This window comes from Vulpes vulpes, chromosome 2 (genome assembly GCF_048418805.1).
Source record: "Vulpes vulpes isolate BD-2025 chromosome 2, VulVul3, whole genome shotgun sequence".
NCBI classification, from domain to species: domain Eukaryota; kingdom Metazoa; phylum Chordata; class Mammalia; order Carnivora; family Canidae; genus Vulpes; species Vulpes vulpes.
The window spans coordinates 130,116,100-130,128,547 of record NC_132781.1 but is presented as its reverse complement, the minus strand read 5'-3'; the positions used below and the strand labels follow the sequence as shown (position 1 = coordinate 130,128,547).

Sequence of the window (12,448 nt, the reverse complement as noted above, 5' to 3'; positions counted from 1 at the left end):
ACCAGATAGGTTTTCCCAGGAGACATTTTGGAAGAGTCTGCTTCATCTGAAGTCAGCCTGTGAGGGGAAAGCCATGATCTCTAGGAGTCTTTTTGCCTCTTCAGTCACACCTTGTGTTCTAAAGATCTTCTCAATCCTGTTCCATTCCCTGGAAACCACTACAAGTCCTGGAGATAAAGGAGAAGGCTAGTGTGTCTCAGCCGGCCAGCTGAGAGAGGGGCGTTTCAACAGAGAGGGCAGCAGAGGAAACCAACATGGCATTTTGACACTCAGTATTTCTCATGGAGTCTATCATATTATTACTGGGCACTTCCCGTGTGCTTCAGCATCCTGTCTTGAGGATTTGCACAGTTCTCACCTAGGCTACCCTCCTCTTAGGTAATGGTGTGTATCAGCAGTGATCCTCTGGTTCCAAGGTAAAACCCAACTCTGCTTAACTTAGGTAAAGGAGAATCTAGTAAAATGAAATCTAATCTACTTAAGTAAAATAGGATATTGGAATCATTTCCAATTCCCTGAGTATTAGTGGGCATGCTGGAGGATCAGGGTGGAAGGAATAAATTCCTCTTCAGAATGCTAGAAAGGCACAAATAAAGGGAAATTCTCATAGCAGGAGGAAACAACCTAGTAAGCCTCCTACAACTGTTTTTAGTTTCTCTGTTCATCTAATGCAAGAGTAAAATTCCAGGAAGGGGTCGAATTGGTCTAGTTTGAGTCTTGGGTCTTGGCTGTAGAAGAACAGGGCATCTGGCTTTTCCGCCAGACTGTGTACTAGAATGTGGTACTAAGAGCCTAAATTATGAGGCCGGATTATGTGGATTATGTGTCATATCTCAGCTCCGCCACACACAGATGTTTCTCCTCAAACATTTCATTTAACCTTCCAGAGCCTCAAGTCCTTCGTTTTTGAAGTGGGCATAGTAATAGTAATTATCTCATAAGGAGTTTATGAAAATTGAGATGATATTTATAAAAAAAAATAAGCACAATGCATGGCACACAGGAAGCACTTGATCAATGTGGGCTATGCTCTAATTAAAATTACCCAGTGGAGACACCAGATAATTTCATGAAGCAAATTAGGATACCGTTAGTGAAGGGGAATAAATGTTGGTGGATCAAGACTTATTATTGATTATAGTGAGGTAAGAAGGTTGGTCACAACGCACTTTATTTTGCTAAGATATATCTCAGCAAGCTATTCTTTATAACGTTAAGGTTCTTAGAAATGCAGATGGCACCTGTTCATTAATGTATCCCTGGGAATCCAGTGTCTCTGAAGGCACAAAAGTGATTTGACTGCCTGGTTATTTGATCCACACGTTTATTGATACCTCCTTTATGCTCAGTTCTATACAGGGTCCCATGATCCGTGGCTCTGGGTTTTCTTACAAGGAATCAAAATGAGGAATAATTTGTATTCCTGTAATCTTTGTTTAATAGTAATCTAAATGTACTGTAGTCTAATAAGTCAGTACCTAATTAGGTTTACTTTAAGGGATACAGAATAATAGAGAGGTATTGTTATTAAGCCTCTCAACTTTCTAAGAAAAACATGTAAGTAGAGCCCCAGTGTACGGACGAGCTGGGTTTCTGAGTTTACTGGAAGGTTCATTGTTTGAACTTTAGTTATGGATATCCACACAGTGACATTCATCAGACGCTTCCTAGAAAAAGCCTATACCCCATCCCAGGAAAGTAAAGATTTCCCAAGGAGAAAGAATCTGAAGGAGAATTTGAGGTCCCCTGGAAAAGGCACTTTGGTCCATCAGAGGCATGAGATGGACTTAGATCTCTGAAGACAGACGGAGGGTCACTAAAGAACACCGCACAATCTACTCATTTGGAACATCAGCATTATGGTGAGGAGGGCCCAGCCGGGGCTCTGGGCAGCTAGACTGAGTACCACACAGTGTGGCAGAACCAGATAGAACCTCACTGGCCTTATGGTGGCTACCTATGGAGCCACTGAGGCACTGAATCTCTTGTTTAGATCCTTCCACTTGGCCCCAAACACTGAAGAGCTTCTGAAGCCACCCAGCTCTTGTCTCTGTGTCTAAACCTACCATCTCTGTCCAAACCCCAGATCTGACCAACTCTGGCTGGTCCAGCCAACCCCACCATGCCATGTCACCCAACAAAAGGAAGGCATTTTGACTAGAAACTGAAAGTAGAAGACACTTAGTGTTACTTTTTTTTTGAAGGGTATGTATCTTTTACCAGGGGAACTACTAGGCATGGTGGAGAGTGGGAGAGGGTGGCTTCGAATTTATTCAGTCAATACAGAGAATCTTGGCTATGCCCCTTATTAACCATTTCACTTTAAGCGACTTATTCTCTGAGCCTCTAGTTGTCAACTATAAAATGTAGATTAATAACAAACCTATCGTTAGGATTAAATGAAATGAATAAGCACCACGCCTAGTATCTGGCACATAGTAGGGACTAAAAAATAAATTCTAATTCTTTAATAAACTTTTTTTTCCCCTTGAATGTACAGTAAGTTTCAGAGGTAAATGAATCATCTTTACAATTGGAAGCTTGACATAAAGAAGAAAGAAGTAAACAGCTAAATTTCTCTTAAAATGATTTTCCTTTACTAACTTGTCTTCTATTGTCTGTGTTCATACAAACTAGCTATGCCTGCAAAAATGTTTCCATGGCCAGTTCTTTTCTACATGTTTAAATTCCTAATTGTGCACACAATCTTAGTCACTATATTTTCATGTGCAAGCAATTAAGACTCATTTAACAGCCCTCCCTCTGGAAGGTTTTGTTCTCCATCTGCCATAAATCAGATTCCTTAGGAACATGTTTGATTTTTAAACAATGTGAAAGTACTGTTCATTTTGTTCAAATTCATTTATGTACCATTTTTTAAAGTGATGTAAATGGACAGCCACAAAAAGCTCAGCAGCTGGTCAAAACAAGACATCAAAGAAAACGTTGAATTGGGGCAAAAAATTAAAAAAAAAACTAATATGCTAGGACAAAGCCAAATAAAAACCATAGTCTGATAAACATTCCTCAGACACATTTTGCTCAAAGTACTTAACAACAGATTTAAAATATGGGAAAATGGGAAATACACCGCTCTTCCCAGTCTTGAGCTCACGGTAATGTATGTGAGGAAAAATAGCGAAAGCAGCCAGAAGGAGGAAAACAGAAAAAGATTAGATTCGTAAGTGTTTTTGGAGAGACACGTTTAAGTAATAATAACCACAAGACTCAAAGAGATTTGTAAGACACTTTTGTTCATTTAAAAATACTTTGGTGAGTATGCTTCTCCTTTACCACAGGTGAAGTCCATTTTAGTATGTTCATTGAGCTTCTTTGGATCATCAAAAAGAAATTAATGCATAGTCAAATTAAGAGAGAAAAATAATTATTAGGTTCTGTGCTCATTTCAGCAGCATATATACTAAAATTGGAATGATACAGAGAAGATTAGCGTGGCCCCTGCCCAAAGATGACACGCAAATTTGTGAAGCATTCCATTTTTTTTTTTTTAAGAAAAAATGATCACTAAATTCTCAATACAAGTGCCTGTGTACTGGTAACTTAAACTCAACAAAAATTTAAAAAGAAAAGGATTATTTTTTTCTTAAAGGTTTTCAAGATTAAATGTCACTATTTGAAGACGTAGGCCTGCAGAAAATATTTTTCTTTGCCTAAACGTCCCATTGTTTGGGACTTGAAACAAATCACCAACATAGCTAATGCAGTAAATCCCCATTTATATATCAATAGAAAATTTTGTCCACCAGCTTCCTAAGGCTTTATAAGCTGAATTGTTTTGATACCATTTGATGAAAGGTTCTGTAAAAGTTCAAAGTTTTGTTGTTAATTTGGGCAGTCACACCTGCACATTTAAAATGCCTTTGTGCAAAGTGTAGCCCAATCTGCTTTCAAATCAGACCTTCAAAGAAGGGTAGATTCATAAGTGTGACAGATCCCCTTAGGTGTTTCCCTACCAAGAAAAAGTAAAACTAAGAGAGCCACTCCCACCCCACCATCTTTGTTTGAGCCTTAGCATCAAATGGCACTTCTAAAAAGAAACGCAGAGAGAACGTTAGCACCTCTCTGCTGGAGATGTTAAGCAAGATAAGGAAGGTCTTCTGGAAGAAGTGGCTCCTAAGAATTATGAAATAGTTGTTAATAAACAGAAAGGAGAACATGGAAATGGAGGGAAAGCATACTTTAAGAGCAGCTCAGCTCAGAAATCATAGACATGTATACGGGTATTAGTTCCATTGTAGGGTGTAGTTAAGAGTCAAATGAATGTTGCGCCAAGAGTTTAGGGTAGTGGTTCACAAACTTGTTTGTTCATTATAATCACCTGGGAATCTTTTTAAAATTCCAAAGAATGAAAGAAGAAAATATAAAAATTTGAGAGACCACAGAATAGCGATGTCCATGAAAAAGGTCTAATAAAGGCCCTATACTAGCAAAATAGTTAGTTTGCAGAAATATAGAGCAAGAGATTGTTGCAAATGATAAAAGAACAGGTGTGTGGGATTTAGTAACTGGTAATTGTATGAATCTGCGTGGCTGTGAAATGGCTCTGACAGTATATGAACCCTTGTGATCCTTGCTATTATATATAGCATATATAGGATTATATATCGGATAAAAATAGTTTGATACTTGAATTCCAATTTGGAATTTAAGGCTGGTTTATCTCAGTGCATAGATTACCTAAATTTCATGTAGGAGAAAATGTTCCCCATGTCTAATATTCTAGGAAACTCAAGGTCATAATCTTATTTTAATCATTTGGAATGAAAATCTTTGAAAGGTGTGGTGCTCATTCTTAACCTTTTTTTAAAGGCATGCACCGAATGTAAGGAAATTATTTTCCGTGGCTCTGATCGTGATTATATACATCTACTTTTATACTTTTTTGACATTCACAGATGCCCTTTGGAGCTAATAATCTGTGGACTTTCCCCCCAGTATTTCAGAGCCCCAGATGTTGCTGCATTTTAACTTCTCATCTGCTGCTCCCAATGATTACTTCTTTAATGTTGTTAGTGAACCTGGCCTCGGTGACCTCTTTTCTGACTTGCCGCTTCTTTTGCCTTGGAAATCCAGACTCCTAGCCATTGCCTTGAGTCGAAAATAAGAACAAATGAACTCAAAATAAAAGTGGAGTTGCGGCCAATCCATCTCTGAGGTAGAGCTTTAGGATATTTAATGCATATAACAAGTTTTAAATTTTTTTTTCAATTTGAGTATAGTTGACACACAATGTTACATGAGTTTCAGGTGTGCAACATAGTGATTCAACTTCTCTAAATGTTATTCTGGGCTCACCACAAGTGCTCCTATCTGCAGTGACACAATGCTATTACAGTATCGGTTCGTTGACTGTATTCCCTATGCTGTGCCTTTTATCCTTGTGATTTGATCATTCCATAACTGGAAGCTTGTATCTCCCACTCTTATTCACTGATTTTGCCCATCCCCCCAACCCAGTTCACTCTGGCAACCATCAGTTCGTTCTGTTCATTTACAGGCCTGATTCTGCTTTTTAGCAAATAAGCTTTTAAAGGCATTTGTTGACCGTTCTGGGGTTCTTTGCACCTATTTACTGGTATTGAATAGAGTAAGTTCCCAAACAATTGATTTCCGGGTAAATAGATTATTACTAAACTAATAGAGCTAATAAAATTAATATTGACTTATCATCAAGCAATCAACAAAAACATTTAATTCTGTACTCTGGGTTTCAGGGAAATGGAAATAAGTAAGATGTAGTCGTACTTTCAAGGACTTAGCAAGATATAATTATACATATGAAAAAGATACCAAGAATCAACCCCCAGGATTGTGTCATAGAGAATAAGTGTCTTAAGAATTCAGATGAATCAAAGATCAAATTCAGATAAGCAATGATATACTTTGAATGCTTTTCAGATACTTTGGAATAGTTAAATGTTTCACCTGACCAGACTTTTGTAATGGGCATGTTAATGGATGGTCACTACCTAGGTAGAAGTTCAGCATTGCTCCCAACATCCCAGCCGAGTAGCCCTTCCCATCCAGGAATATTTGCTATTACAAAAGAGAAGTGATCACTTATGATTTATTTACTGATTTTTTTAAAGATGTATATATATTTGAGAAAGAGAGTATAGGTGGTGGGGAGGGACAGAGGGGGAGAGAGAGAGAGAATCTCAAACAGACTCCCCACTGAGCACAGAGCCGATTCAGGGCTCAGTTTCACGACCCTGAGATCATGACCTGAGCTGAAATCAAGAGCTAGATGCTTAACCAGTTGAGCACCCAGGCACCCCTCACTTATGATTTGTTACCATTCCTTCATTCTGCTTATGGCCCTGAACTTGTGAAACTTATAGAAAAAGCAATAATCCCAAGGTTTTAGGGACCAGAGCTTTATTCCCAGCTCTGTCACTAGCTCCCTGCTTAACCTTGGATCAGTACTTTAAGCTGGTTTTCCATCTATAAAATGAGGAGATTGGATTAGATGATATCTAAAAATCCAACCAGCTCTTTCATGTTTTTTTAATTTTTTTAAAAAAATGCATGCTTCTGATTAATTGCCTTCGTATTCTATAATTATATTTCCCTGAGGAGTTGAATAAAAGATACACTAACTAAATCCATGTATGAATTCCAGTTTCTCTGATATAGATCCTTTAGAGAATATCCTTGACACCCACCATTTACTATTTTGAATTTTCAACAAAGGGTTAACAGAAAATTCTGGCTCCCCTGGCTAGTCATCCTCTCCAGTTGGCAGAAGTCTTCGTGTGGACTTGATGGTTGCCTAGAGCAACAAAATATTAGGGACAGAAACATGTTCAGGGACTTGATTGTATAAGTGACTCAGAGCTGAGAGACCTTTTCCAGCTTGACTGGAGCCCATACTTAGCTTGAGTGAGTATTTGTCTATGCCTGTCTGCCCCACTCCGCTGACTGGGAGGTGCCTGTTATTTTGCCTATGGAATACAGAAGCCAACCTTGAAACCTGCAGAGGGGGGTTAACTGGTCAGAAGGCAATCTTCATTCAGCACATCTCACACATGAGAGATCATTAGGACTAGTAAATATAAACAAGATGAAGAGGCCTATTGTGGGCTTTGAAGAGCACATACCAAGAATATTGTGAAAACTCAATAAAAAGTCAATGTAAGAGCTACTCTTCAAAGCCAATTATCCCTTTCGAGTTAGGACAACCCACTGGAGGAGCTGTTGACAAAAACCAATACCGTTTTCCTTCTCTTTGTGGAAGCCAGACATCTCTGAGTATGCTCTGAGTTAAAACGTGAAGTTAAAAAAAAAAGAAGAATAAGAAATTTTCTATTCCGCAACTCCTTAAATCCTCAGGTCATCCCCTCCTTGTGCCATCAGTCTGGCTCCATAATACCAATTACTCCAGCTTATTAAGGAAGTTATTAGCATCTGGGAATCACGTCTTTAGCTTCTAGTCAGTGTTGCCTGCAGCATGAAGTGGAGGGAGAAGTAGTAGCCAAGTCTCATTAACCTCAAGTCCTCTGTCCTTAGCTATTTAACTAGGTTCCGTCTTACTTTTGTGTTTGTTTGATGTTGTTTTTATACCCCATACACATTCTTCTCACTCGCACATGAACAAGGTCATTACCCGTAATAACAACAATCATATACTTTTACTTTTTATCCTGATTGAATATTTATTGTGTCTTCATGATCAGAAACTGGCCCTCTCGATTTGGACCTTATGGATTGTAATGAATATTCTTTTTGGGTGATTGGAAACATAGTCCTCAACTTACATGGTTTACATAGTAACTCTTATCCACATAACCATAGCAGCTGTTTGGAAACATGGCTTCAGATCACTTGTTTGCAAATGTCTTTTTCCGTTCGATCCTGAATGTAGTGGAGCCCATATACGTTACTTGACGTGTGAAACACATGTGACCCTGGCAGATGATTTGGCTGACCTTGAAAACTACAGCTGTTTAGTCACTTTAAAAACAGGGCCGTATGAGTGATTTACTAGGCTTGGGCTTAGCGCATTTTATGCCGACCGATGGGAATTCTGACCCTTCAGGGAAGGAAAAAAAAAAATGTGTAAGACAGTGGAAATGTGTCATGCTGGGTGTTAATGTTGTCATTAATTTTAATACCTTCTTTTACAAAAAGTGCAGAGACGACTGCTTGCCGTCATAGGAAAAAGGCAATAACATCCCTGTGGCTTTTTTTATTTTTTAAACATTTAATGAAGAAATTCAAGTTTTGGCTTTTGTCTCCCCTCCATTCAAATCAAGAGCAGCCTATAATCTCCTAAAAAGACCAGAGCTGCTTTGCTTACTGTACAATGTGTCTCCTGCTTGACATTTGGTGGTGGAGGGTTAACATTCTCTCCCAAGGCAGCCTGCTTGTGTTTCAGACACAGTGTGTGCACACTATTGTAGCTGGACCTTGGTTCAGCTGGAATGAAAGAGTTCTGAAAAATTATGCTTTAATCAAGATAGAAATTTATTTCTCTTCCCTGTAAAGGAGACCTAGAGTGGGCAGTCCAAGGCTGGTACTGCTGTGGGACCTATGACCCTTTCAGATAATTCCTCCACCATCCCTAGAGTAGAGGCTTTGCCTCCATGGTCCAAGATGACATCAAGAGAGCTCTAGCCATCACATCTGAATTGCCAGCAGTAGGACAGAGCAAGAGAGGAAGAATAGCACATCCCCTCCCTGTGGAATAGAATTCCCAGAAACCCCACATAATGCTTCTATTTATAATCCCCTTTGGCTCACTTAGACACCTGCCACGTTTAGCTGCAAAGGACACTGGGAAATAGAATATTTTGTCCAGCAAGTCCCTAATATGGGGATTTCAGTCTCCTTTCCTCTCCTCCTTTCCTACCCAGGCCCTCTCTCAAATTCCTTGCCTTCCAGGAAAGGGATTTACACATTGCAGGAAAAACCCATTACTGTCAGTTTCAGGATCTGTTCACTCCACTTCCTTATCTGAACTCTTGGCGGGAAAAATCCCACATGACTTCCAGCTGGAATTTAAGTAAAGTCAAGGCTCTCACCTCAGCTGGACCCTCAGCACCACTTGACATTCTATCCTCACTCTGTGCTCTCTCTCACTTCCCTTGGTGCTTATTCTGAACTTCCCCTTGTCAGGCCTCCTGACCCTGCAGCTGCTCATCACCTTGCAGCAAATGCCTTTACTAGCTGCCTCACTAAGAAACTCATTGTGAGGACATGAATTTCCTCAGCTTCTGCGTCCCCTCATTGACACCCATACCCATCCTTTCCTCCCTCCGGGTCTCAGCAGGTGGTGGGTCCCTTCCCTTTCCGGCTCTAAGTCAACCTCTGCCTCTGTGCCCTTGGCCCTCTCTTCTCAGTACCTCTACGATCTTGCTCCCCCTTATCCTTTCTTCTTCTCATATCTGCGTTCTCTCCTCCTTTTCTACCTCTTTCCCTAGCCATGTCTCTCTCAATCTTAAAGACAATACAAAACCAAGCAATAGCAAAGCCCGATAACAGACCCCTTGTTGATCCCTTAGCTCATTCTTTTTTTCCCTTTTTGGTCAGGCCATGCTCCCTCCTCACCTCCCAGACACTCCTCAAGCCACCGGTAGGTGGATTTTCTCACACACCTCAGCTCCCACCACCCTCATCGTGGTGTCCAGGAAACTCTTTTTCGCCTGTTCTGCCCTGATCCTGGAGACCTTTCTATGAAACCTTCTCCTTATTCATTTACTAAGTGTTTAGTCAACACATATTTATTAGGAGCCATTCTCCCTCAGACGATTCTCCTGTCTCCATTGCAGCTCTGAATATTCTTTATCACCATCCTTCATGATCTGTCTTCCTCCTCTCCTTCCCCCCTTAAACATGAGTGTTCACTTTCTGTTGTTTTTCTATTCTGTGCATTCTCTAGATGCTTTCAGGTACTTCTGTTGTTATACCTCCCAACTTGGAAGGCGATTCCCAAAACTGTCTCTACTCAGGCCTCCTCCCTGATTTTAGACCCAGGCAAAAGCCCAGTGCCTGATGGATGATATTCCACTGCTTACATACAACAAGTTTGGGACACCTGGGGGATTCAGTCACTGAAGCGTCTGACTCTTGATTTAGGCTCAGATCATGATCTCAGGGCCTTGGGATCGAACCCCGTGTCAGGCTCCATGGTCCATAGGGAGTCTTCCTGAAATTCTCTTCTTCTCTCTCAGCCCCCCCCCCCTTTACTCATGTGCTTTCTCTCTCTCGCTAATAAATAAATCTTAAAAATCAATAAATACAACATGTTAAAAACTGGATTCATATTTCTTTGCAAATCTGTTCTTCCTATCTTGATCAGAAGCACTTTTATCTTAGACTGAAACTTGGACATCATACACCCCTCCATCAAATAAATAACTATATTTTTATTTTACTTTCTAAATTTTTGTCAAATCTGTATTCTCCTCTGCACCCTACTGACACTTCTCCAGTTCAGGTACTCATCAGCTCGCCCCAGATTACTGTAGTAGTCCCTGCAATAGTATTTTGAAACTGTCAGTTGCATTTAGCATTTTATTTAAAAAAATATAGAATTGAATAGGAAGTAATAGAATGTAAAGCCTATAGTATCAAAGCTAAAAATTGTTTTATGATATTGTTGACATACACACACACTCATAGCCATTTACCATGAAAATGTATTTCTTACTGTATATCAAAAAATTTAAGAACTGGTTTATTAAATAGTCTATCTTTGGCATACTCCTCTTAGCCTAGCCTTCTGCAGTGCAACCAAATTAATATAGTTGAAAACATTAGTCTGAAAATGTCACTGCCCTGCTTAAAACCCTTCTGGACCTCCCATCAGCCACAAGATAAAATCTAATCTCCTTGGCACTGGTACACAGGACCCACCGGACTCTTCCAGTAGCAAACTTCTTCCACCCATACATGCCATGTTTTACAGCTCTCTGCATTTGCTTGTTCTCTTCTCTCCAACTAGAACACACTTTCTTCTGTTAATTACTTGGCTTATTTCACCTCAGTCTTTAGGTTAGGAAAAACCCAAGCCCTACCTTCTTCCCCAGGCTGGGTCAGGATCTTCTCTGTGTTTCCATAGCTCCTATACTTACCTCCAACATAACTAAGGAAACTTTTTTTAAAGATTTGTTTGTTTGTTTGTTTATTTATGATGGAGAGATGGCAAGAGGAGGGGCAAAGGGAGAGAGAGAGAATCTCAAGCATACTCCCCAACAAACATGTAGCCCAATATGGGGCTCAATCTCACCACCAGAGCCAAAATTAAGAGTCAGAGGTTTAACGGACTCAGTGACCCAGGCATAGCCCTAGTAAAATTGTTCTAAAAGTTGTAGTTTATGCCTCTTTATTCCTAAACAGCCCACCCAATAATATGTCAATTCTTTTGTTGTGCCTTCACTATGTAGCATATGGTGCTAGAATACCATCATGGATGGACTTCTGTGTCCAATAGTCCTGGAGCCAGGAGGTCCATATACATCTCTTCTTAGAGTATCTTAAAATGACTATTAAGTAGAATCTAGAAGCCAAACATAGGGCAGTAGAAGCGAACATTGAAAACTTTGTTTCTCCTGTGTAAGAAGGAAAGTGGAATGAAACTGCCTCTTAACCCATTTGATAGGAGGGAATAACGTGAAAGAAGGAAACGACGGATGACCTCCATATTGTCAAACCTCTGAATCAGAATGAGGAAAATGTGTGAAGCAATTGCCAGTACTGGCCTATTCTTCATTGGCCAATAATTTAAATAAGTCACATGATCTTACAAAATGTCATATCTTTGTGAAAAAGATAAAACAACTTTTGGTGTATTCTGAATGGCATTTTAAGAGTAGCCTTATTAATGGCCAGAGAAGGTTGGCCTCTCGTCTCACTGCTGTTGGTGAGTTTGTGAGCACATCATTTATCCAGCTGTGTGGATATACTAGGGAGACATCTCTGTGATGTGACAAACACACAACACTGTGCCCAGTGCACTTTTGAAGCATTTGTGTGATGAATGTAAACAGTTTTTTTTTCCTTCTGATTTGGGCTGTGGCTTCATTTCTCCTCCCTAATATATAAACAGATCTCTTTCATATCTTTTTCATACTTTACCTACCACTCCACTTTTCTTGAGAGGGTAAGAACCACTCCATAGTGCCTCCCTTTCATACTGTGGGCCAATTCTATCACGTTGTTTTCTGGTCATGGGCATAGAGCTGCCTCCATACTCAACACTAGCCCTGGACCATGAGATTAATGAGAAAAACAAAATGTCTTCAAGTAAAAGGAAGTGGTTCATGTTGTGGAGAGAAACTTGGAAAGATACACCACCAAGGACACCAGGGCTCTATTCTCCCTACAGGCTACAGCTGGGTTCACACATAACCATAACCATAACTGGTTCAAAATAACCAGTCAATTCATTTAGTTCCATCAAATGGCTAGTCAATACAGTAAGGAG

The 12,448-nt window shown here is 39.9% G+C and overlaps 1 protein-coding gene and 1 non-coding gene across 35 annotated transcripts in view; both read left to right on the top strand.

Moving 5' to 3' along the window:
* PDE4D (phosphodiesterase 4D) overlaps positions 1 to 12,448 on the top strand; it is a 1,410,178-nt gene that overhangs the window by 1,231,545 nt on the left and 166,185 nt on the right. The window lies entirely within an intron of this gene.
* Positions 3,398 to 3,504, top strand: LOC112908332 (U6 spliceosomal RNA). The gene has a single exon (XR_003232898.1). It is a non-coding gene; the product is annotated as a U6 spliceosomal RNA (small nuclear RNA).